The sequence below is a fragment of the Geotrypetes seraphini genome, chromosome 6 (genome assembly GCF_902459505.1).
Source record: "Geotrypetes seraphini chromosome 6, aGeoSer1.1, whole genome shotgun sequence".
Taxonomy (NCBI): domain Eukaryota; kingdom Metazoa; phylum Chordata; class Amphibia; order Gymnophiona; family Dermophiidae; genus Geotrypetes; species Geotrypetes seraphini.
In genome coordinates this window covers 171,367,130-171,390,798 of record NC_047089.1, presented here as the reverse complement: position 1 = coordinate 171,390,798, position 23,669 = coordinate 171,367,130, and the positions used below count along the sequence as shown (strand labels likewise).

At 43.5% G+C, this 23,669-nt stretch overlaps 1 protein-coding gene across 4 annotated transcripts in view; it reads right to left on the bottom strand.

Moving 5' to 3' along the window:
* Nucleotides 1-23,669, bottom strand: part of ARHGAP6 (Rho GTPase activating protein 6) — an 825,592-nt gene that overhangs the window by 269,338 nt on the left and 532,585 nt on the right. The window contains exon 1 of one of the 4 annotated variants that reach the window (XM_033947963.1): nucleotides 5,170-5,253. The exons of the other annotated variants lie outside the window; for them this stretch is intronic. The gene's annotated coding sequence lies outside the window, so the exon portion shown is untranslated. Of the gene's footprint in view, nucleotides 1-5,169; nucleotides 5,254-23,669 lie in introns of those variants that run through there. 4 annotated transcript variants of the gene reach the window in all.

Sequence of the window (23,669 nt, the reverse complement as noted above, 5' to 3'; positions counted from 1 at the left end):
TGGGAACAAGCCAGGACACAGCTTTAATCTGAACCTAGGGTAGGTAACAGGAGAGGGGCAGAGAAGGGGTGTACAGATACAATGCATGTGCCTTAATAGCATTAAACCCGTTTGGATTATATATTACTATTTGCAACATAGCAGGTACAGAGCAAGAGCCATGTTTGCAGCCCATTGTCATCGTGTATTTATAGCTGTTCACAAGCTGATTTAGGCCCTTTTGCTATCCCCCTGCCCCCAAAGGTCAGGGAAATCTCGTGCTTCTGCTTCCCCAACCATCACTATATTTCTAAACCGCAAGCTGAATAAGCCCCAAGGGGAAGGAAACCGAACTGCTGACTTACATTTAGTCTAAGTAAGCTGTTTCTGCTTTTCACTGCACCCTCATAGGGAAGGAATTCCAAAAACACTAGAGTACCAGGAAGTTTATATTTAAAATAATAATAAATCAAAGAGCGTCTACATGGAAACACAACATAGCATAAACTTGTTAAATTTTTCAACATTTGTTTAGCAAGCATCAGAATTTCTTTCAAAAATGTTATATTTTTAAGACAGGAGCTTCTGCCATTTTAGCCACTAAAACATATAGAGAGACCCAAATGAAAACAGGAGTGACTAGCAGCCATGGGATGAATTGAGCAGCATTATTTTAAGATAAATCCCCCTAAATGTCAAGAAATGTGGAAGAATGTCAGATCATATCATAGTCCCCAAGGAGATCTTAGTTTAATTGAGCCATGTGTTACCATTGGGGCAAGCTTTAAAAGTTCTGAGTCACTGGATCCCCAGCATTCTTTCAATGGTCAATTTCTGCAGTGATCAAATCCTGCTTTGTGGCTTTAAAATACATATGTGCTATTAGACCATTTGGATAAGGCAGCAATGCTATATATAATGGTCTTGGTCTGTTCTCTCAGATGAATCCAAACTGTCCTACACAAAGCAATTAAATAAATTACTTATTCATGGAAATTTGACGTTATCCATGACTCAAAATCACCCATGGTTACCAGTGACTTATAAAATTAAATTTAAAAACCAATTTATATGTACCACAGTTTTATTGTGATTTTCCACAACTTATTTGATCTATTAATTCCATGTCCCAAGTATGGTTTTCATTCACAGGATCAAAACCAGTTAGTACTTCCACCATCAAAAGCATGCACTAACACACACGTCTATCTGATTTTCATTACTTAGCAACTGCTCTGTGGATTTTTAAAGACAAAACTAATTTTGCAAACTTTGAAGTGGGTCTTAAAACCTAATTTAGTTGCCAGCTTTTAGTAGTAAAGGCATAAGAGGCACAGAAGAATCATCAACTAAGAGGAATGTTGTGGTTAAAACTTATTTCTTCTAATTTCTTTCATTTTTATGGTTCTAAGCGACATGCAAACTGCTCTATTTTTAAGAAAGACAGTATAACACATTTTAAATAGACATATTTCCATGATCCAGTGCATAGGAGATTTCACAATAAAATGTTCATCTATCAAAACCCTGACATGGTAACAGCAACTTCCAAATATCACATCCTCAGCGCACATTTCTGAGTGACTCATGCATAAAATGTACTGTCCTTTTAGGGGTGTTCCAAGAAACTTTATTCCAACTTGTCTGAAATTACTTAGAGGCAACTTCTGTAGTGATACAGCACTGGTTAAACACTGATCAGTCCTCAATGAAATTTGCAATTTTAAATTTGCAGCTTTTCCTGTGACAATATTCTCCTTCTCTCCATTTTTGGCCTATACAAGTTACATCTTATAAATTCCAGAGGAAGCTCTCGTTGGCATGATGCAAATATTATGGTGAGCGTTAGCTGTAAACTTGAGACTTGGATCATATTCCACATACCCAAGAACACATCAGTTCTCTCTCTGACTGCAATCTTTCACCTCACACTTTTTCAGGCTTTTAGGATTTCTCAACAGCTGGGCAAATCTAATCCTTTAAATAGGGCCTCCAAACTCAATCATCACAACAGACTGTGGCAGAAAGCGACGATTCAGCATGCTCAGTTAAGCACGGCCGTTTCAGCTCAAGCAATTTAGCATGGCCAGTTCATCGTAAGATGTTTCACCTCAGAACTTTCACCACTGCTATTTCATTGTGGCAAGGAACACTGTTCCCTTTAAAATCATGTATAATAACCCAATTCGACTCAACCTGTCTACTCCATGTCTACTGTTACCTCAACTTTCCAAGTGAGACTTTTCTCCATTTTGCCCAGGAAAGCGGCTTGTTTCTTGTGTGTATGAAACCCCCCCCCCAAAAAAAAAACCCCAACTTCTCTCTACTTTTTCATGCCCCCTCCATTGGAAGTGAGACTTTTCCACGCTTGCAGCAGAGATAGATGCAGGCCTGGAGAAAACTATTGCAGCATTCTACAGCCCACTATGCTGAAAATGACCACGATTAAATGGCTGTGGTGAACTAAGTACGTTGAACTGGCCACAATGAACTGTTTGAGATGAACCGGCTGAAATGGAACAGCCACTCTTAACTGGCTGCGCTGAATCGCCCCAGACCCGACTGTGGAGTAGAGGACTAGCCTAGGTTAGTTCAGTGGCCTGAGAACCAGGGAAACTGGCTTCAATGCCCAATGCAGTTCCTTGTGACTCTGGGCAAGTCACTTAACCTTCCACTGTTTCAGGTTTTCCACAGTTTTTAGCCTATGGTGCTAAGCATTAGGCATCTTCTCCACTCCAACTCCCAGCAGAAAATTTTTAAAGAAAAGCGATCCCTGTGGTTTCACAGCATTAGCCTTCTAGAAACAAAGAGACTCAGCCTAGGAGCTGGTTGTAAAGTTGCAATTTTCCATGGTCCCATTATTTAATGGATCATCTTGCTTTATGGCATGCAGTTCTGCTAGAAACAGGAAGTTGCATCAGAGTGAGCAGACACAGCAGAAGGAAGGCTCCTGAGCCAGCTGCAGGCAGTGTCAGTGCATTGCTGCTACTGCCGGTGCCCTCCAGGAGTTTGAAGGTAGACCAGGGGGCAGGGGGGTTGAGAAAAAGGAGTATGCCAGATTGCAGTGGGAGGGTGTGGGTGAAGAGAAAAAGAGATGCAGAACTGTGGAGGGCCTGGAAGGCATAGTGATTTTGGTGCCCTTAATCACCAGCTCCCTGAGCCAGTGCCTCACCCATCTCATAGGTTACGCTGGCCCTGAATCTAACACTCAAGATTGTAGGATGGACCCAACATCCACATGCATCCCTGCTCTGCAGCTTAAGGACTCTGTCTGTACTGTAGTAGCGAAGGGCCTAAGAATCAAGCATATCCCTAACCTCCCAGTTTAACAACTATTTTTTTTATATATATATTTATACTCTTTGGAGGGTGAGATCCTATAATTCCTCTCAAGTATCCCTCCATATAAAAGGTTTTCCCCTCTTTATTAGAGAGCCTGAGGAGGAATTTGGAATTTTGGCATCAAGAGCCAATATATACTATATTTTTCACTCCATAAGATGCACTTTTCCCACCCCCAAAAAGGGGATGGAAAAGTGGGTGCGTCTTATGGAATGAGTACACTTCCGCCCCCCCCCCCCTGCCCCCAGAATTCTGCTGCTGCTCGTTGCCCTCTTACCCACTCGCCACCGCAGGAAAGAGAAGGGCCAGCGACATGCAATCAGGCCCACAAGTCTTCCCCCGTCGTGTCGGAGAGAATGTCCGGGCCAGCCAATCACTGGCCTGGACCTTATCTCCGAAGTCAGAATTGACATCGGGGGAAGGCTTGTGGGCCTGACTGCATGCTGCCAGCCCTTCCCTTCATGGAGTTGCGGCAGTAGTGGGTGAGTGGCAGACCATGGAGGAGGAATCGGCAAGGCAGAGAGGAAGGCAGGCTTCATGAAGTTGTGGCAGCAGTGGACGAGCGGCGGACCAGGCAGGAGGAATCAGCGCATAGGGAGGAAGGCAGGCTTGGTGGAGTTGCGGCAGCAGTGAGCAAGCAGCGGATCAGGGAGGAGGAATCGGCATGGCAGGGAGGAAGGCAGGCAGGCTTTGGTGCGAGAGGGAGGAAGGACAAAGGCTGGAAGGCAGTGAGGGGGAGGGGGCACAAACTCAGGACATATGAAGGAAGGAAGGAAGGAGGGAGGGAGGGAATAGAAAGAGGCAATTGCTGGGTCTGAGGAAGGAAGGAAAGAAAGAACTATCTCGTGCAACCGGATTTCAATTTAGTGATCAAAATCTGTCTACTGCAGTATATTTGTCTATTTTTCTAGGGGGCTGGGTTCAGAGGCACAGTTTGGTTCAGAATATTTTTTCTTGGTTTTTTTTCTCCTCTAAATCTAGGGTGCGTCTTATGGTCAGGTGCTTCTTATGGAGCGAAAAATACTACATTGTAAGCATTTTAGTCAAAGGAAAGAAACTGCCTATCCTAGGAGGTTCAACATAAAGGTGAGAGAAGGGGCTCAGTAGTAGTTCAAAGTTAGTTACATTCAGGTACAATAGGTATTTTCCTATCCCCAGAGGATTTACAAACTATTTTACTCCTGGCAGAATCCGGTGTGACTGCGCAATACAGAATTTGCACAGAATTTTGTAGTCAAGAAGAAATCCTCTTTCTCTCGCAGAATGTCGGATGATGTCAGCTATCGGGTTGCTGTATTGGCAGCGATTCCCACATGCTGTTTGTCACTAAACCGAAAGTCTCTCTGCGGCAGAGGGGAGGCTTCCGGGTTAGCAGCAGGCTGTGTGTGAGAATCGCTGCCGATACCGTGACTCGATGAAGCTTTCAGATGTTTTCTATGTATCTATTTTAGAGTGAATTTAAAGTAAAAATAATTTGTTAAAAAGAAGACAAATGAAGATGAAAGAAAAAGATTAAAGGTGTATGATACAAAATTATTGTGTCTTAACAGCATTCTGAAGATCCTATCTTCTGCAATGATATGCATCAATGATATGTTTTGTATTTGTTTTGATTTGTTGATTAATATTCAACAGAGCCTAGTTCTGTTGGAGGTACAGCTTGAAAGTATTTTGGTAAAAAACACTAGGATACCAGAGGTCCACACAGAATAAGTTCTCACCCCACATTCCTAGGACACCTAAATGGAGGCACCTTAATCCTGAATTGCCTTCTATATGCTTTGAATTTACTGGCGGTCCTCATAAAGCAGAAAGGCAATCTCACTAGCATAGGAAGTTGTACTGTACCTTTGAGACTGAGGAGGATCATGTTGCATTCAGAGATGTTAAGTGTTTCTTCTGGTATATTTTGTACCAATTTTTGTACTGTTGTAGCCTTATTTATATCATCTGCCTTTGGGCTCTGGTGATATAGTGGGATGCCACGCTCAGAAAAATGAAGAAAAAAATAAAATAAAAGCAAAAGGGAAAAAATAAGGACAATATTTTGGCTAGACCAAGTTTTGTACAGTAGACTTAACTGGAACTCAAGCAACCAGCAAAAAACAAAAATCAAAGAAATACTGTAATATTTTAAATACAAATAAAATCAATTTCTGGCAGAAATTTAAGTGTAAACTTGGCACAACACTCCTGAGTACGCCCACACTTTGCCTACCACATGTCCAGTAGTTTGGAACAGTTTATGGTATGGCATAGTATGGGTATAGTTAAGGTTACCATATGGCTCCAGAAAAAAGGGAACGGATTGAGACATCCGGGTTTTACTTCCATTGAAAGCAACCAAGATGTCTCAATCAGTTCTCCTTACTTCCATTGCTTTCAATGGAAGTAAAACCCGGATGTCTCAATCCGTCCCCTTTTTTCTGGAGCCATATGGTAACACTAGGTATAGTATTAGTTAGGCCTATTTTTAATAGTAACTCAAGCAACCAGAAACTACATTTATCTGGCATCTATTAATCCCCATGGGTGCTGGTTAGCATTTTTCTACCCCTCATTGATCATCTTTTCCTAGATAATAAGTATTTACTAGTCATTAGGAAGCAATTCAATAAATAGTGCCCAAAGTTAGAAGCTGGGATGATCTGCACTATGCTAGTACTCAGTAAAGAGAACCTACGTTTGGGCATAAGCACTCACACTGGTCAAAAAGTGAGGGTGTATGCTGGTATTCTGTGAATGCTCCTGACCCGCCCATACCCTGCCCCCTTTGGAGTTGTATGGTACAGTGTTCCCCCGCGAATTCTCAGTTCGCAAATTGCAGACTCGCTCATTCGCGATGTGCTCTGACCGCCTCTTCCTGTAGTAAAGTCGGGCTACACCAATCAGGAGCTGCGTGTCAAAGCAGCTCTTGATTGGTGTAACCCAACTTTACTACAGGAAGAGGCGGTCGGAGCAGATCGCGAATGATTTTCTTTACCCGCCGGCGCTCCAGCTACCCTCTCCTGCCTCTCCAGTTGCCCTTCTCCCTGCCTTTTGACAGACGAAAAACCACGTGAATTTCAGGGGAGTACTATATTACTAAATTTGGGGGAACTTATTATAAAATAGGGCATAAGGCATCCCCCCCAATGTAACTCCTAATTCAAGTGTTTGTTAACGCTAATTGATTGTTAACACCTAATTGACTAGGTTATGCACGAATCTGAGAGGGTAGATACCTAATTCTTGCCTTTAGCCAACAACTAAAATCCCTTCAAACATAAATACAACCTACAGAGAATGACAACATAATCTCAATGGCCTGTAAACAACAGTAATAATGTACAATTACATTTTGACAAGATCTTCAAGATATTAAAACTGAACTTACTTATACTAGCAAGAAGGTAGAAAATTGAATAAATAAATAAATAAATTTAGCTGAAAAGGACATGGTCAAATTCTTCCCCTTTAAAGGGCTGACAGTGTGTAAAGACATCTGTTGTTCTTCATCCAAGTGCCGGACTATGCTATCTTTAATCAGTGCAGTGGCCCACGATTATAGAAAGGGAACATAAGCAACCTGTAACTCATTCAAGAAAAACAGCTAGCCTTGACTACAGCCCTTACCTGGGCTTGCACTAGTCCACTGCAAACCACACCCATGAATCGACAGGGCCTTGGCTCCTCGGCTCTGTCAAATACTCCCCTCTGCCCACCAGCAGAGCTCCAAAGTTATCTGCCTTAATGTTCAGCGAGTGTTTCATATTCAGTCAGCAACTCCAGTCAGCCACTCAGTGAGCACAAGCAAGAAAAAAAAGCCAACATTTACATTTCCGCTGAATACTAAAAATATAACATATCAGACCATGCAACAAAACCACTTCCCCTACCGAGTGTCAATCGCTTCCTTGAGCAGACGTATATATATTAGAAAAGGAAGCAGAAGAGGTCCAGATTCTAATAAGAGAGAGACAATACCAATTCATTTTTACTTTATGAGGGATTTTAAAACCTCTACAGAAGGTGGGAAAAATACTTAGCAAAGAATATGAACAACAGGTTCATTTAGCATGGAACTCAAGAAAACAGAACAGTGTGTGGCGCAGTGGTTAAAGCTACAGCCTCAACACCCTGAGGTTGTGGGTTCAAACCCACGCTGCTCCTTGTGACCCTGGGCAAGTCAATTAATCCCCCCATTGCCCCAGGTACATTAGATAGATTGTGAGACCACCGGGACAGACAGGGAAAATGCTTAAGTACCTGAATAAATTCATGTAAACCGTTCTGAGCTCCCTTGGGAGAACGGTATAGAAAATTGAATAAATAAATAAATAAATTTAGCTGAAAAGGACATGGTCAAATTCTTCCCCTTTAAAGGGCCGACAGTGTGTAAAGACATCTGTTGTTCTTCATCCAAGTGCCGGACTATGCTATCTTTAATCAGTGCTTCAACCATCTTTCCAGGGACAGACGTAAGACTCACAACTACAGACCTGTGAGTCTTACGTCTGTCCCTGGAAAGATGGTTGAAGCACTGATTAAAGATAGCATAGTCCGGCACTTTGATACACACGACCTGATGAGAGCCAGTCAACATGGCTTCAGGAAAAGGAAACCAGGTTTGACAAATTTACTTCAATTTTTTGAGATTGTGAACAAATTGATAGTGGAGAACCGGTGGACATAATATACTTGGACTTCCAGAAAGCATTCGACAAGGTTCCACATGAAAGACTTCACAGGAAACTACAAAGCCATGGAATAGAGTGGGTGCTCACCTGGGAAGTAGCGATCATCAAACGGTTTGGTTTGATATAACGGCTAAAGTGGAGAGCGGCCGCAAGATACTTAAAGTCCTAGATTTCAAACGTACGGACTTTAATGCAATGGGAGAGTACCTGAAGAAAGAGCTGTAAGGATGGGAGGACATAAGAGAAGTGGAAAGGCAGTGGTCTAAGCTGAAAGGAGCGATAAAAATGGCTACGGACCTTTATGTGAAGAAAATCAATAAAGACAAGAGAAAAAGGAAGCCGATATGGTTCTCCAACCTAGTGGCTGAGAAAATAAAGGCGAAAGAGTAGGCGTTCGTGAAATATAAAAAAAACCAAGAAGAGGAGAGCAGAAAGGACTACAGGGTGAAACTGAAAGAAGCCAGAGAAAGGGCGGAACCGCCAGAAGAGGAAGCAGCGTAGACGCAGGGCTAAGAGAAGGGGCAGGACCGCCGGCAGAGGAAGCAGCAGGACGATGGTAGGCAGCTTCTACATGATGGGGGGGAGGCTGTGGGGGGTGCGAGAGGTCCTTCGGGGTGGGGGTGCGGGTGCGTGTTCGAGCAGTCCTTCGGGGTGGGGGTGTGAGCGGTCCTGCGGGGGAGGGGTGAATCGGACGTCGGGGGGGGGGGATCAGGCTTTCAGGGTGGGGACAGGACTTCAAGGGGGAGAGGAGAGTTGGGGCGGGCTAAAGGAGAGTCGGGCTGGCCAGAGGAGAGTCGGGGCGGGCGAAAGGAGAGTCGGGCTGGCCAGAGGAGAGTCGGGGCGGGCGAAAGGAAAGTCGGGCAGCGACGGGAGAGTTGGGGCGGGCGAAAGGAGAGTCGGGCAGCGACGGGAGAGTAGGGGCGGCATGTGCGGTATAGGGGTGTGCGCGGTATATAAAAAATTATTTACATAAATTACAGTTTCCCGCGCGCTATACCCGTGTGCGCGTTTTACACGGGTGCACGGTATATGAGTGAAAATACGGTAATGCCTGGCAACTAAAATTCAATGCAAAGAAATGCAGAGTAATGCATTTGGGGATTAATAATCGGAAGGAACCATATATGCTGGGAGGAGAGAAGCTGATATGCATGGATGGGGAGAGGGACCTTGGAGTGATAGTGTCCGAAGATCTAAAGGAGAAAAAACAGTGTGACAAGGCAGTGGCTGCTGCCAGAAGGATGCTGGGCTGTATAAAGAGAGGCGTAGTCAGTAGAAGGAAGAAGGTATTGATGCCCCTGTACAGGTCATTGGTGAGGCCCCACTTGGAGTATTGTGTTCAATTTTGGAGACCGTATTTGGCGAAGGACGTAAGAAGAGTTGAGGCGGTCCAGAGGAGGGCGACGAAAATGATAGGAGGCTTGCGCCAGAAGACGTATGAGGAGAGACTGGAAGCCCTGAATATGTATACCCTAGAGGAAAGGAGAAACAGGGGAGATATGATTCAGACGTTCAAATACTTGAAGGGTATTAATGTAGAACAAAATATTTTCCAGAGAAAGGAAAATGGTAAAACCAGAGGACATAATTTGAGGTTGAGGGGTGGTAGATTTAAAGGCAATGTTAGGAAATTCTACTTTACGGAGAGGGTGGTGGATGCCTGGAATGCGCTCCCGAGAGAGGTGGTGGAGAGTAAAACTGTGACTGAGTTCAAAGAAGCGTGGGATGAACACAAAGGATCTAGAATCAGAAAATAATATTAAATATTGAACTAAGGCTAGTACTGGGCAGACTTGTACGGTCTGTGTCTGTATATGGCCGTTTGGTGGAGGATGGGCTGGGGAGGGATTCAATGGCTGGGAGGGTGTAGATGGGCTGGAGTAAGTCTTAACAGAGATTTCAGCAGTTGGAATCCAAGCACAGTACAGGGTAAAGCTTTGGATTCTTGCCCAGAAATAGCTAAGAAAAAAAAATTTAAAAATTTAAATTGAATCAGGTTGGGCAGACTGAATGGACCATTCGGGTCTTTATCTGCCGTCATCTACTATGTTACTATGTTACTACATTGCCTGTTATAGCTGAGATTACCTATATCATTGCTAGTATTATATTTCATCTACTTTAGCTCATATTACTGTACTGCTCCGTCCCCCCATCCACCTTCCGATACACTACTCCCAAGCAATTCAAAACACTAACCAAAAATGGCGATTGTCAACAAATATCTACTGATTCTAGGGATACTTTATCTAAAATACTATAGAAGCTGGTGTAACGATGAAAAACACCCCAAATCCATCCCTATACATTTTGCTTGGTATAGACCAACTAAGACGAGCAAACCAACTGGCCCACAACAATGTCAATATGAATATACAAAGATAGTCCCGTTACAAATACCAGTGGTAAACAGAGCTCGCAAGTCTTTCAGACCTACAACGCTTTTAGAAAACTCATAAAAACTGCCTTATTCGATAGATATATCACCTAAACAGAATCTGCACCAAACTCTTTTTTCTTTTCTCGTCTTCCCAATATGCCCCCTCTGAAATCCTAATCAAACTGTATTTTGTAATTTCTGGACCTTTTATCTAAAATGTCCCCTCTGAAAATTCTTAACAAACTGTATATTGTAATATTCGCTGTATTTTTTGTAATTCGTGACCTCTCTCAAACAGGTCCTCTCGGAAATTTCTTAGCAAACTGTATATTTTATTTTTCGCTTTCTTAAAGTTTCTGTACTCTGTATTTCCTCTGACTATCTGCATATTGTAACTCGCTGAATGTCCAGCTCTCTTGACTGTAAACCGCCTAGAAGTCGCAAGATTGTGGCGATATAGAAGAATAAAGTTATTATTATTATTATATCTTAAAGGTGTGTACTGTATTAAGAGAAATGTTAAAGACACAAATATCACTAACATATTATACAACTTAGTGCTAAGAACAGAGCAACAACAAAAAAAAGTTAAGACTATAATGATCTACACCCACACTAATAATCTTTAGTGTGTGGATGCCATTTAAAATTAGATTTGAATTTTAAAAATATATTTTGAAAATAATAAAAATGTGTAGATTTTTCTAATCTTTGTCACATGTCAACAACAAACACACATTACATTGAAATTTTAAGCGATACTGGTAGTTGTGGGAGGACCCTTGAAACAGCAGTGTGCGAAACATGTCGGATCCAACCCTCCCAAACCGAGCTATTTAAGCAAGGAATGGAGCGAAGACTGATGAATTAAATATAAAAACAGCTATATAAAGCTAAGTTTTTAAGTATTTATATTTCTTTCAAATCTTCATGAAATTTGTTAATGATTAACGGAATAAGCACTAAGCACTTTTGAGATATGAGCAGAGTAATTGTAGCACAAAGCACGGTGCATTTTAAAATGACTTAAAGAAAGAAAAAATGATTTAAATAGTAAGAAAGAGCCGATGAGGAAAATACCACATAAAGCTCACCGCTATGAAAGCTATTTGAAACCGTTGAGTGGTGGGGCTGAGGTTGATAAATTTACTGTTTAAACCACAGGTGTCAAAGTCGGTCCTCGAGGGCCGGAATCCAGTCGGGTTTTCAGGATTTCCCCAATGAATATGCATGAGATCTATGTGCATGCACTGCTTTCAATGCATATTCATTGGGGAAATCCTGAAAACCCGACTGGATTACGGCCCTCGAGGAGGGACTTTGACACCCCTGGTTTAAACGGTCTTAAAAAAAGTTTTGGTGGCTTAGAGTATTTATAATAGAAAACTGATTTTTAGACTCTGATCAGAAGAATATTATATTTTGTTGGGGATAGAACAAACACACACACATATAGAAACCCTGAAAAATGGCAGATTAAGTGTACCTTGAGATCCTTGTCTGCCTGCCTCCAGTCTTATTTTGGTGTCAGACGCCAAATGATCTTTGGGCTTTCCCCTCATTTCACAATGAGGATCTACTGTGCTTAACCCATTATTTCTTGAATTCTACCACTGTTTCAGTCCTGGAGAAGATGGTGGAGATATTTTATGTATCTATCCTTTCTAAGAATATGTATTTTCTATGCTGTTAGGACTTTACAGTCTATGGCAAGAAATATTAAAGAAGAGACAAGTTAATTTAATCATGTATTTTTTAATGGGTGTAACTTATGGGAAGACAGGATAGACCGTTCAGGTCTTTATCTGCCGTCATTTACTATGTTACTATGCTAGGACTGAACCTGCCACTAGGCAGGCAAGGCGTTCACCTAGGGTGGCAGAATTTGGGGCGGCGGAGAGCAGCATCTCCTCATCTTTCCCACCCCAGCCCTTTCCCTCCCCAGACACGATGGCAGTGCAGGGTCTTTAAACACAAATCCATGTTTAAGTGCTGCTGCATTCTTATGTTCAAAGGCTATATGTTGGTGCCAACTCAAGTCTGGATCTAAAAGTTAGCTGCCCTCAAACCTGCAACATTTTCTCTTTTTGCAACCCCCCCCCTTCCCAGACAATGCCTGTTCTTTATCACTGCCTATACCAGGGGTGTCAAATGTCGGTCCTCGAGGGCCGCAATCCATTTGAGCTGTCAGGATTTCCCCAATGAATATGTATGTGATCTATTAGCATACAATGAAAGCAGTGTATGCAAATAGATCTCATACATATTCACTGGGGAAATCCTGAAAACCCAACTGGATTGCGGCCCTCGAGGACTGACATTTGACACCCCTGGCCTATACAATCCAACAATTAGAATACTATTTTACATTCCACATTTAATTAGGTAGACTCTGAACATATTTTCTCTCACATCTGTTGTTAATCTCAGCCTTGGTATGATCCTGGCCTATAATTTATTAGGAAATAACTTTGTCTAGAGTAATTCTCAAATTAGCCATCACACACATACACCTCTTACCTTTTTATGACCTAACAGATCCAATTTCACCTCTGCTAAGAAGCACTACTTATCTGCCCTTCTCCAATGCAATATCACCCTCCAAACTGTTCGAAGTACTTAAACACCTAAATAACATGTCTCTTACCACCATGCCTTCACCTTTTTCTGCTGATCAATTTGCAACTAGCTTTACCAATAAGATTCACAACATACAGGTTCTTCTGCCCCTATTTCTCCAATTTTACCCTCTCATGCTTTGCGATACCTCTGTCACTCTCTACAGTTCCCTCACTACCTTTACTCCACGTATAATATACTCAAGATCATCGTCATGATGAAACCTTCCTTATCGGAGCATAGTGAGATTTCTAGAATTGAATGGACTGCAGGACTCGAGGAAGGATGGTTTTATAAAAAGCAGGTCTAGTCAGACAAATCTGATTGATTTCTTTGACTGGGTGACCAAATAGTTGGATATGCGAGGGGCGCTAGATGTATCTATCGTACTTAGACTTTAGCACAGGTTTTGACATGGTGCCACATAGGCAATTGATAAATAAACTGAATGCATGCGGTATGGTCCCTAAAGTGACAAACTGAATTAAAATCTGGTTAAGTAGAAGGAGACAAAGGGTAGTGGTAATGGGGTTTGCTCCGAGGAAATGGATGTTGTTCGTGAAGTGGTGAGTGATATTGCAGAAGTACTGTCTGGCAAAGTTTGTCTTCATGCGTATGATACCAAGCTCTGTAATAGGGTAGACACCGCAGAGGGTATGGATAGCATGAGGCGGGATCTGGCGAGGCTTGAAGAATGGTCTGGTAATTAGCAGATTTAATGCTAAAAAATGCAGCACTTGGGCTGCAAAAATCCAGGAGAACAGTATAGTATACCCTGTTTCCCCGATGATAAGGCAGGGCCATCAAATAAGACAGCCCCCCCCCCCCTTTTTAGAAAAAAATGTAAAATAAGGCACCCCCCCGCAAATAAGCCACCCACCGATACCTGCGCTTACCCGAATCGGGTGGTACGGTGGGTGACTCCGTGTGGTCCCTCCGTCTACCGTATTTGCCTCCATGGCTGCGTGCCGCGCCTCGTCATGAAGTGAAGAGGAGGAAGTGACAGGACTGCAGCGCGCGCACGTGACTCCGCGCAAGGAAACACAGGCAGCTTCCCTCATCCCTCCCTAACGGAGACTGCAGGAGTTTGTTCACGGCCAGAACATCCAAAAGTGAGACACGCAGACAGGTTTCTTTTGCTGTGAGCAATACCACTTACTGTATATAAAGCCTGTTTAAAATGCATACGGTATATAAACTATGGTTTCACATTGTCAAGTCCCCTCTTATGCTGCACTACAGAATAATCTCTTTACTGTGTTTCCCTGATGGAGAACATTGGGGACATTAAATGGTACAATATATGGTATGATGGATAAAGCTGGCCATACACGGTACGATTTTTCGGCCGACCGATTCTTCAGCCGACCGTTTTCTTCCTCCAACGAATGCATTGCGAACGTACCTATCGCGAACGTAATAAAATTCTGTTTTTTTTCAACAATAACTGTGTACTGTAGTCTTCTTCATGGGTAAATAAGGCATCCCCCCGAAAATAAGCCCTAGAGCATATTTTGGCCTTCCAAAAAAAATAAGACAGTGTCTTACCATCGGGGAAACAGGGTATGAGGCAAAATACTTCTGTGCATGGAAGAAGAGAAGGACTTGGGGGAGATTGTGTCTGATTATCTCAAGGTGGCAAAACAGGAAGAAAAGGTGACAGTGAAAGCCAGAAAGATGCTTAGGTGCATAAGAGGAGGAATGGCCAGTAAGAAAAGGGATGTGATAATGCCATTGTACAAGTCTCTGGTGAGGCCCCATTTGAAATACTGTGTACAATTTTGGAGACCACACCTTCAAAAAGATATAAATAGGATGGAGCTGGTCTAGAGAGCTGCTATAAAATTGGTTAGTGGTCTTTGGGCTAAATTCACTAAGGGCACGGATCAGATCCTATCCGTGAGCGATCCGATCCGATCCGATCCGAGGGGGGGGCTGATTCACAAATCGCCCATATGCAAATGAGGGCGATCGGAATCACGCCCCCCAACTGACTGCACAGATCACTCTCAAGCGATCCTGAAGCATGTGCAGGACATCTGTAGATGGTCTGCGCATGTGCAGGCCCTCCATGGTAGGCAGAGCTGCAAAGACCCGCTGGAGCTTGTCCCTGCAACTGACAATGCCAAACCCCGCATCCCTCTTCAGTTTGGCTGGGTTAATTGTTGTGCAATGGCCATGGGCTTTCTTCAGTGCAGTATTTTTCTCATTAACAAGAAACGCGATCCTCTGTTTTTTGGTTGTTGTTTCTTTTATTCAAATCTAAAGTCCACTTTTAACTTTTTATAGCAAGCCCATGGTTTTAAACTGCTTTAAACCCGCAGATTAAAACTGCAAGCTCGCACTGTGGAGGAAAAAAGCCGGGGCAGAAGCAGGGTGGCGATCATGGCTGACAGCAGGAGAATAGGAGAGTTGGGGCAGAAACAGGGTGGTGATCGTGGCTGAGAGCAGGAGAACAGGAGAGTTGGGCAGAGAACGGGAGACTCGGGGCAGAAGCAGGGCGGCGTTTGTGGCTGAGAGCAGGAGAACAGGAGAGTCGGGGCAGAGAGCAGGAAACTTGGGTCAGAAGCAGGGCGGCAATCTGGGTAGACAGCAGAGAAGTGGGGCAGAGAAGTGGGTTGGCAGAAGGCAAGGCAGTTGGAAAGGACCTGAGCGACTGGTCCTCAGCAGTCACTTATTTTTGATCTGTCAGCCCATTTTTTTTAGTGAATCGCTGCCTGCCTACATTTGAATGCTGTTCCCCCTCATTTGCATGCACGGATCGGAGGATGATCAGGACAGAGGTTAGTGAATCGGGTCGGTGGGAAATCATATCGCAAAGGGGTCGGTATATGGTCGGGACTTGATCGGTGGGCTTAGTGAATCTACCTTTGTTATAAATCATATTGGGACAGACAAAGAACTTAATATGTATACTCTGGAAGAAAGACGGGAGAGAGGGGATACAATACAGGCTTTTTAAATATCTCTGTGGCGTTACTATACAGGAGGTGAGACTTTTTCAAATGAAGGAAATCTCTGGAAGGAGAGGGCATAGGATGAAGTTAAGTATAAGAAGTAATATAAGAAGATACTTCTTTACAGAAAGGATGGTAGATGCATGGAATAGTCTCCTAGTGGAGGTGATAAAGATGGAGACTTTATCTGAATTCAAGATAGCATGGGGCAGGCATGTGGGATCTCTTTGAGAGAATATGAGATAGTGGATGCTGTGGAGGGGCAGACTGGATGGGTCATTCGGCCTTTATCTGCCTTCATGTTTCTATGTTTCATTATCTGCCTCCTTTCTTAGTTGTTGACTGAACCCTGTCCTATATCCTCTCCAAGCCTCCTTCTAGCATCTCTAATGGTACTATGTTGGTTGACTGGAAGCATGCGTCTATTCATGTGTGACCTTCTCTGAAGCACTGCTTCAAAGTGTGGCTTTAAAAAACACTACACACATTCACACAAGCAGTTACTTTGCCTTTGAGTTCCCTGTTTCCCAGAACATATCTTCACCTGATAAAGAAACTTCAGACACACTCCCACATTCACTCTGCTCCACAGACATTTCTGACTCCACTAAACTTACTTCAGAATCAGACAGCATTTCTTCTGCTAAACTGCTAGGTGACTGGCTTAATCTCTGATAAGCATTATTTGCTTGAGCTTGCCTGCCTGTTCCTTCTGCTGTGTGCCTGGAATCAGATTTTCTTCTTGTGGCTAAAGAATGCAGCCTGTCATGCTTGAGGTTCTCGCTGGGGCTGTGGAGCCTCTCTAACTGTGAAAAAACAACCTATAGCACCAGAGCTAGCAGTCACTCTCTCATTGGCTGACCATGAGATTGCTTAGTTTCCTCATTACTTGCTCTTGTGTTTACCCCACCCCCTCTGTATGCTGTGTTCTCAGAAGTGGGTGTAAAACCTGTCTCTGAATGCTGATTAATAGTATGCTTGTTTAAGGGCAAATAAACCTGTTCCAGGAATATTTATGTCCCCTGGAACCTTATGTTTTGTCTTAGGGTCTTCCCTGTTGGTTTACTTCACTGTGGTAGGGCTGGCTATTGGTCCTCTTGGTGACTGTCCGCCTGACTCTATAATGGTCATATTCACCAAATTAGATAAAATTTCATATTGGTTAATCCTAAATGAACTAAAATGTAATACAAAAAATATATGAAAGTAATATTTTCTCATGGTGTTCCACATTCTTCCTTTTCTTTTTGCCTCTATCAATAGCACTCATCTCCCTCTTATGAATTCTGTGAAAGTATTGAGTGTTGTACTTACAAGAGACCTTAACTTCCATTATCTCGAGGTGCTTTTTTTTTTTTTTTTTTACAGGCCCACAAAAGAATTTGTCAAGGCTGCATATAGTCCAGAATGCTGCGGTCCGCCTGATTTACGGTTTGAAAAAAAATACGACCATGTGAACCCTTATTATTGAGAATTGCATTGGCTTCCAGTGGAGGCTCCAATCAAATTTAAATTTGGTTGTTTTTGTTATAAAATGCTCTTTAGCATAGCACTGATTTATCTATCCAAATTATTCTCCTTTGCTCAATCTATGTGTCCATGTAGTTCACATAGGGCTAGATTCACTAAGCAAACCAATCGTGTACCAATCGGTTTGTAACCCCTTTACAACCCAATTTCCCTCCGAACCGATTCACTAATCTCTGTCCCAATCATTTACAGCTCCGATCCGATCCTTCCATGCAAATTAGCCAAGCAATTGATTCACTAACAATTGCTTGGCTATTTTGAATCGGGTTTTACCTACTGACAAACCCGACTGCTGCAGACCTGTCAGTAACTGTGTTACCAACAGGTCTGCCTGTCTTTTTTATTAATTTTTTTTCATGGCACAGATATTTTGTATGTGTTACACATGCAAAATATCTGTCCAATTAAAAAAAAAATTAATAAAAGACAGGCAAGCCTGTCAAAAAAATGTGCCCCCCCCAAAAAAAAAGAAAAAAGCAGGAGGGATGCTGAATCTGTGGGAAGGGCCTGAGGCTACACCCCATGCATCACATGATGCACTGGCGTGGGGCCTAACGCCCAAATTCGCACAGAGGAGTTCCACGGAGCAGGAGGGACTGAGCACCCCTTCCTGCTCCCAGCTTTTTCAGGTACAGGGAGAGGAGTGGGGGTTGGCCTGGCTCGCCCTGACCTGAGCCCAGTCCCAGCCCATGGAGCACCCCTCATGGCTTCCAACTTTTTCAGGTATGGGGAGGGGGGAAGGGGAGCTGGGGGCCAGGGTCAGTGGCAGGAGGGAGTAGGCATCCCTCCTACCGGGTTTTATCGGAGGTTGGGAGAAGTATTTGCTGGTAGGAGGGAGTCGGCATCCCTCCTGCCATTTTGGGGGGGTTTGGTGGGGAAGCCGGGCGATGGTAGGAGGGAATGGGCATCCCTCCTGCCGTTTTCTTCTTGGGGTTCAGGGGTGTATTTGTCAGGTAGGGGGCTTTTTTATTTTTTGTGTGACCATGCTAAATATCTGGCCCATTTAAAAAAAAAAGGCCGATAGCAGTGACAAGAGGCTGCTTCTCCTGTCACTACTGTCAGGGCTGCCCCGACTCACTGAGCGATTGAGTCAGAGAGTTTGCATGCAAATGATTTGCACCTCTGTGCAAATTATTTGCTTGCAACAAAGGTAGTGAATCAATCGCTGTTTCAAAATCGGCCAGTAATCGGCCAACAGCGATTGAATCACTACCTTTTAGTGAATCTGGGTCAATATCTCTTTAATTTTCCATCAGCAAAGGTTGTCGTTATAAAAAAACATCTTCAATGTTTGCTTTCTTATTAGGTGGCTTGCTGGGATAAGGAATTGAAACCTTTGTTATTGAGCTCTGATTCTTATCATTTTCAAAAGCAACTGAAGACATATCTGTTTGCTAACTAAACAAATCTTTCTAATCTGTATTTTTTAAAATATTTGTTAACTACATTGAACTTACTGGTTATGTGGTATAGAATAGATAATGACACGGCTGTTACCCGCGGGTAACCCGTCAAAACGGTGGGGAAAAACCTGTGTTCACCAAGGCTACGGGAACAAGGCCATTCACTGCCCCGTGGAGCGGTGAATGGCCTTGTCCCCGCAGTTAAGGGAGGGAATGCATGCAGTCACCTATCGCGCTCCCTCCTTTCTTATTGCCGCCCTCCTTACTGGCACCGCCGAGTTTAAACATCTCCCTACTCCCTCCCTGCCCCTTACCTTCGTGGCTGCGATTTCCAAACTGCCTTCTTACAGCAGCCGGAGCACTGAAGCTGCGTATGGCTGCTCTAAAGGTCATCTCTGACGCAACCGGAAGTTGCATCAAAGATGACCTGTCCAGCAGCCATATGCAACTTCAACGCTCCGGCTGCTGTAAGAAGGCAGTTTAGAAATCGCCGATCACGAAGGTAAGGGCAAGGAGGTTTATCTGCACAGTTGTCGGACCAGACCTCTTGGCTGGGGGGGGAGGCTCGGGTGCATAGCAGAAGCGACTAAAGGTGTTCTCGCTGAAGGGGGGAGCGGGTGAAAGTGCCATGAAGGTAAGGGGCAGGGAGGAAGAAAGGGAGGAAAGGTGGGGTGGACAGGAATGGATGCTGAAGGGAAATGGGTAAGACAGAGTGGGGAGAAGGACGCTGAAGGGATATGGAGAAGACAGAGTGGGGAGAAGGACGCTGAAGGGACATGGGGAAGAGAGAGTGGGGAGAAGACACTGAAGGGAAATGGGGAAGAGAGAGTGGGGAGAAGATGCTGGCAGGGAAGAAGATAGAGATGCCAGATTATGGGGGGAGTGGAGGGAAGATGATGGGTGCCAGACCAATTTGGAGGGGGGGGAGAAAGGGAGAGGCACAGTAGCAGAGCAAATGGAAGACAGTGGATGAAAGGAATTGAATGAGAAGATGAGGAAAACAGAAAACAGACAACAAAAGTAGAAAAAAAATTATATTTCTCTTTCTTTTTTTTTGCTTCAGGATAAAGTAGTATATTAGTTGTGTTGATAAATATTTATAAACAAAGCCCTGCCAGCTGAACATCTCTTTCTCCAGTTCAGCAGCCAGAACTTTGATTTATAAGGAAGGAATAAGCTAAATATTGCAGTACTGAGGCTTGTATGGATGCTCCGGGGACGGGGCGGTGAATGGGATGGCAGTGACAGTGATGGTGAAGGGGACGGTGGGCTGGGGACGGGGCAGTGACGGGAACAGATTTTTTCCCCGTATCATTCTCTAGTATAGAAGTGATTTATTATGTTATGTTATACTGTCTGCTCAATCCTAGATTTACTCTCTTTATAACTGATCCATGCCTTAGTTATTTCCATCTAATCCAAGCTAGATTACAACTTCTTATACCAAGGGCTCCCTTCCACTCAACATCTACAATTCCAAACCATTCAGAACACTCCCATCAGATTACTGTTAGGAAAAGAAAGTTTGATCATGTTACTCCTCCCCATGGTCTATAGCAGACATGGGCAAACTACACCCAGCGGGCCATACCTGGCCAATGTAGTGTTTTAATCCGACCTGCTGAAAATTTCCTGCCGGTCCGTGCAGAGCTGGCAAAATCAGTGCGCAGAAATTTCCTGCTGGTCCGTGCAGAGCCGACGAAATCAGGGGGACCCGATGAGTGCAGACGTTTTGCTTCCCAGCCTCTAACAGTGACTTCCTCCCCTCCCAGCAGCATTCAGTACTTGCCTGCAGAAGTGCCAGTAGCATCAGCACAGTGATTCACTTAGGCAGCCTTGGGGCTTTTGCTGAGTCGCAGCCTGCCTCTGATGATGCAACTTCCTCTTTCCTCAGAGGCGGGTGTGACCCATGAAAGAACCCAAGGCTGCCTAAGTGAATCACTGCGCTGATGCTACTGGCACTGCTGCAGGCAAGTACTGAGAGCTGCTGGGAAGGGAGCGGAGAGAAGGGGAGGATGCCACTGTTGGAGGCTCGGAAGCTGCTGGACAAAGAGACAGCTGCTTCTGGATCTGGAGGGAGGGAGAATGAGAGATGCTGCTGGGAGGGGAGGAAAGGGAAGAAAAGAGAGTTACTGTTGGATAGAGAAGGAGGGAAGGGAGAAGGGGTACTGCTGGACAGGAAACAGGCAGGGAGATTAGAGAAGGAGAATGGAGAGATCAGATGAGGGAAAGGGGAGAGACAGAGGAATGATGCTGGGAAGGGGGTTAGCAGAGAAATAAGGAGAGAGGGACAAAGATGCTAGATCTGGTGTAGGAGAGATAAAAATGAAGAAAGCAATGAAGCTGGAATGAATCATGTAAAAAGGAGAGAGGGTGTGCAGGCTGGATGGAAAGGGGAGAGGGGTATAGAAAGAAGGCAGATACCATATGGAAGGGGGAGAGGGCAGACAGTGGATGGAAGGGGCAGATGCTGGATTGAAAAGACAGAGGTCAGACGCTGGAAGGAAGAGAGTGAAAAGAAGATGAAAGCAGAAACCAGAGACAACAGTCTGCCCTTTGGAGAGGAGGAGGAGGTTCTTTCTTTCTGCCTTAGACCTGTATCTTACCATCATCATTCTGCGGCTGCTGTGAAACGTGTCACGTCGGAACCTGACACCCGCAAACTATAAGATAAGTTGCCATTCATGGTTTAACGTATACAGATGAAGAAGTAGCTTTGATTTTTTAGCACCTTAAGTTTTTCAATTTAAACATTTATGTCATCTACAAATGGTGCTTCAAGATGCGATGATTGGGTGGTGAGACAGTAGTGTCGGGACTTATGCCCCAGTTATTGTCTTCATGATTCTGAGCACAAAAAGCTACCAAGACATATAAGCAATATTGAAACTGCTTCGGTAGGAATTTACTTATGAATGATTATTTCATTTTGTTTAAGTATACCTTTTCATAATCACTCAAGTGGAAAATTCTTGAGTTTATTTAGCACCTATCTGTGTGTATTTGACAAACCCTAGAGTGTAGGCTGAGTGCTCATGGTCTCTGTGGTCATTTGCTGCCTATCTAAAAATGCTGACTGAGTCCTCAGTGTCTTTCACTTGCCACCTGCCCAAGAGTATAGGTCAAGTCCTCATGTTCTTTATGGATAAGTTTGCCCTTATCCACACTCTGGTCACTATGGGAAGGTTTCTTTGTATCATCAAGCTTACCAAGGGTTAAGCTTTCACTCCCATTCCTCCCCTCAAGGATCACCCAAGAGCTAGGGAAAATAGTGCTCAGGTCCTTGCAGACACTCCCTGGGAGAGTCAGGTTGAGGTCACACCAATATCTCTAGAAAGGTCCCTCATCTCAAATGGACAGTCTTGTTTCTGTGGGTGAGTGCTCTGTCCTTTCGCACCCTTTCCACTTGTCCTTTACAAGTCTTTCAGTCTCTTAAAGAATCACTGCTGAATCACAAATGCATATGCAAATTGAGTCCCTTACTAGGAATCCTGGTTAAACCCAAGTCATCTTTTTGATAATGAATTCTGGCTGGCCCCCTAGTGGCAGGTTACAGAACATATACCCCATCACAATCAATCTGCTGTATATTTCATGATTTACTGCAATGTTTCTATGTATTTATTCGGTATGCATTACAATGCATAATCAGTACTGGTTTACAAGTAGAAGGATGTTAAACCATACTGAAATTACATTATGCACTTAAAGTGTGATCATAAAAACTCTTTCAGGCTTTAGACGTCAATCTAATCAAAGCTAATAAAATTCTACATTTTCTTTTCCAAATGAATACATTCCCCAAAGTACTACATTGCTGAACACAAGCATTTCTTACCACACACACCACATATAAACTAAATCAGAAGAATGTATAAACCAAATAGGCTTAAACAAACACAGAACCAGTTGAAACAAGGCAAAGAAGAGATAAAAGGAGATTACAACTAATTTTGCCAGACTTCATTGTTCACTCTCTGAATTAATTCAAATTGATAAATTAGCAAAGGGGGGAGAGGGGATGACTTAAAAATGTCATTGCATTTTAACTTTCGTCATTGCCTTTCACTATCAGAAACTCATCTGTAAAGAAAAGAACATAGAAATACTGGGGGCCGGGCTTATCTGAGAACCAGCTACCCACAGAGCTGCTAATCTGATTAGTCTCAAATCAGTGCTACAAACACACCAGAGTCTCTCTGACAACCTGGCTGGCTCAGCTGCAGTCAGTCAGGGTTTGTACTGTAATATAAATGAAAGGAAGCCCCTGGGGGTTGTCTTCCCCTGCTAGCAAATGCATTGTGCACAGAACGTTTATCTGTGGTGGACTTTTGGATCGCCTATTATACAATAAAATTTGACCAAGGCAGCTTACATTACAACAGTAATAAAATAAATCAGTGTATGAAAGCAGCTCCCACTCAAACAGTTTCCCTCTTTATACCCCCTTCTGCTCTGCTCTTTTTTCAGACGTCTAGATGGAGAAAGCAATTATAACCTCAAGTGTGCGCACTTTTTTTTTTTTTTCTTTAATGTGTCAGTGGGGGGTGCAAAGCTTTGGAAGTTCTGCGCTTATGCAAAGTCAGGTTGGGTTTCAAGAAAATGTTGAAAACGCAATTGGTTTGTATATGCTTTCATATGATAAGATGTTGTGTGATGTAATTACCTGCAAATGCTTTATTAGATAGATATTCTGGATCTTATAGCAAAGGTGTTTTTTTATACATTAAACATGTATGCACTGCCTAATATTTATGAATGCTGTTAAATAAACCATACA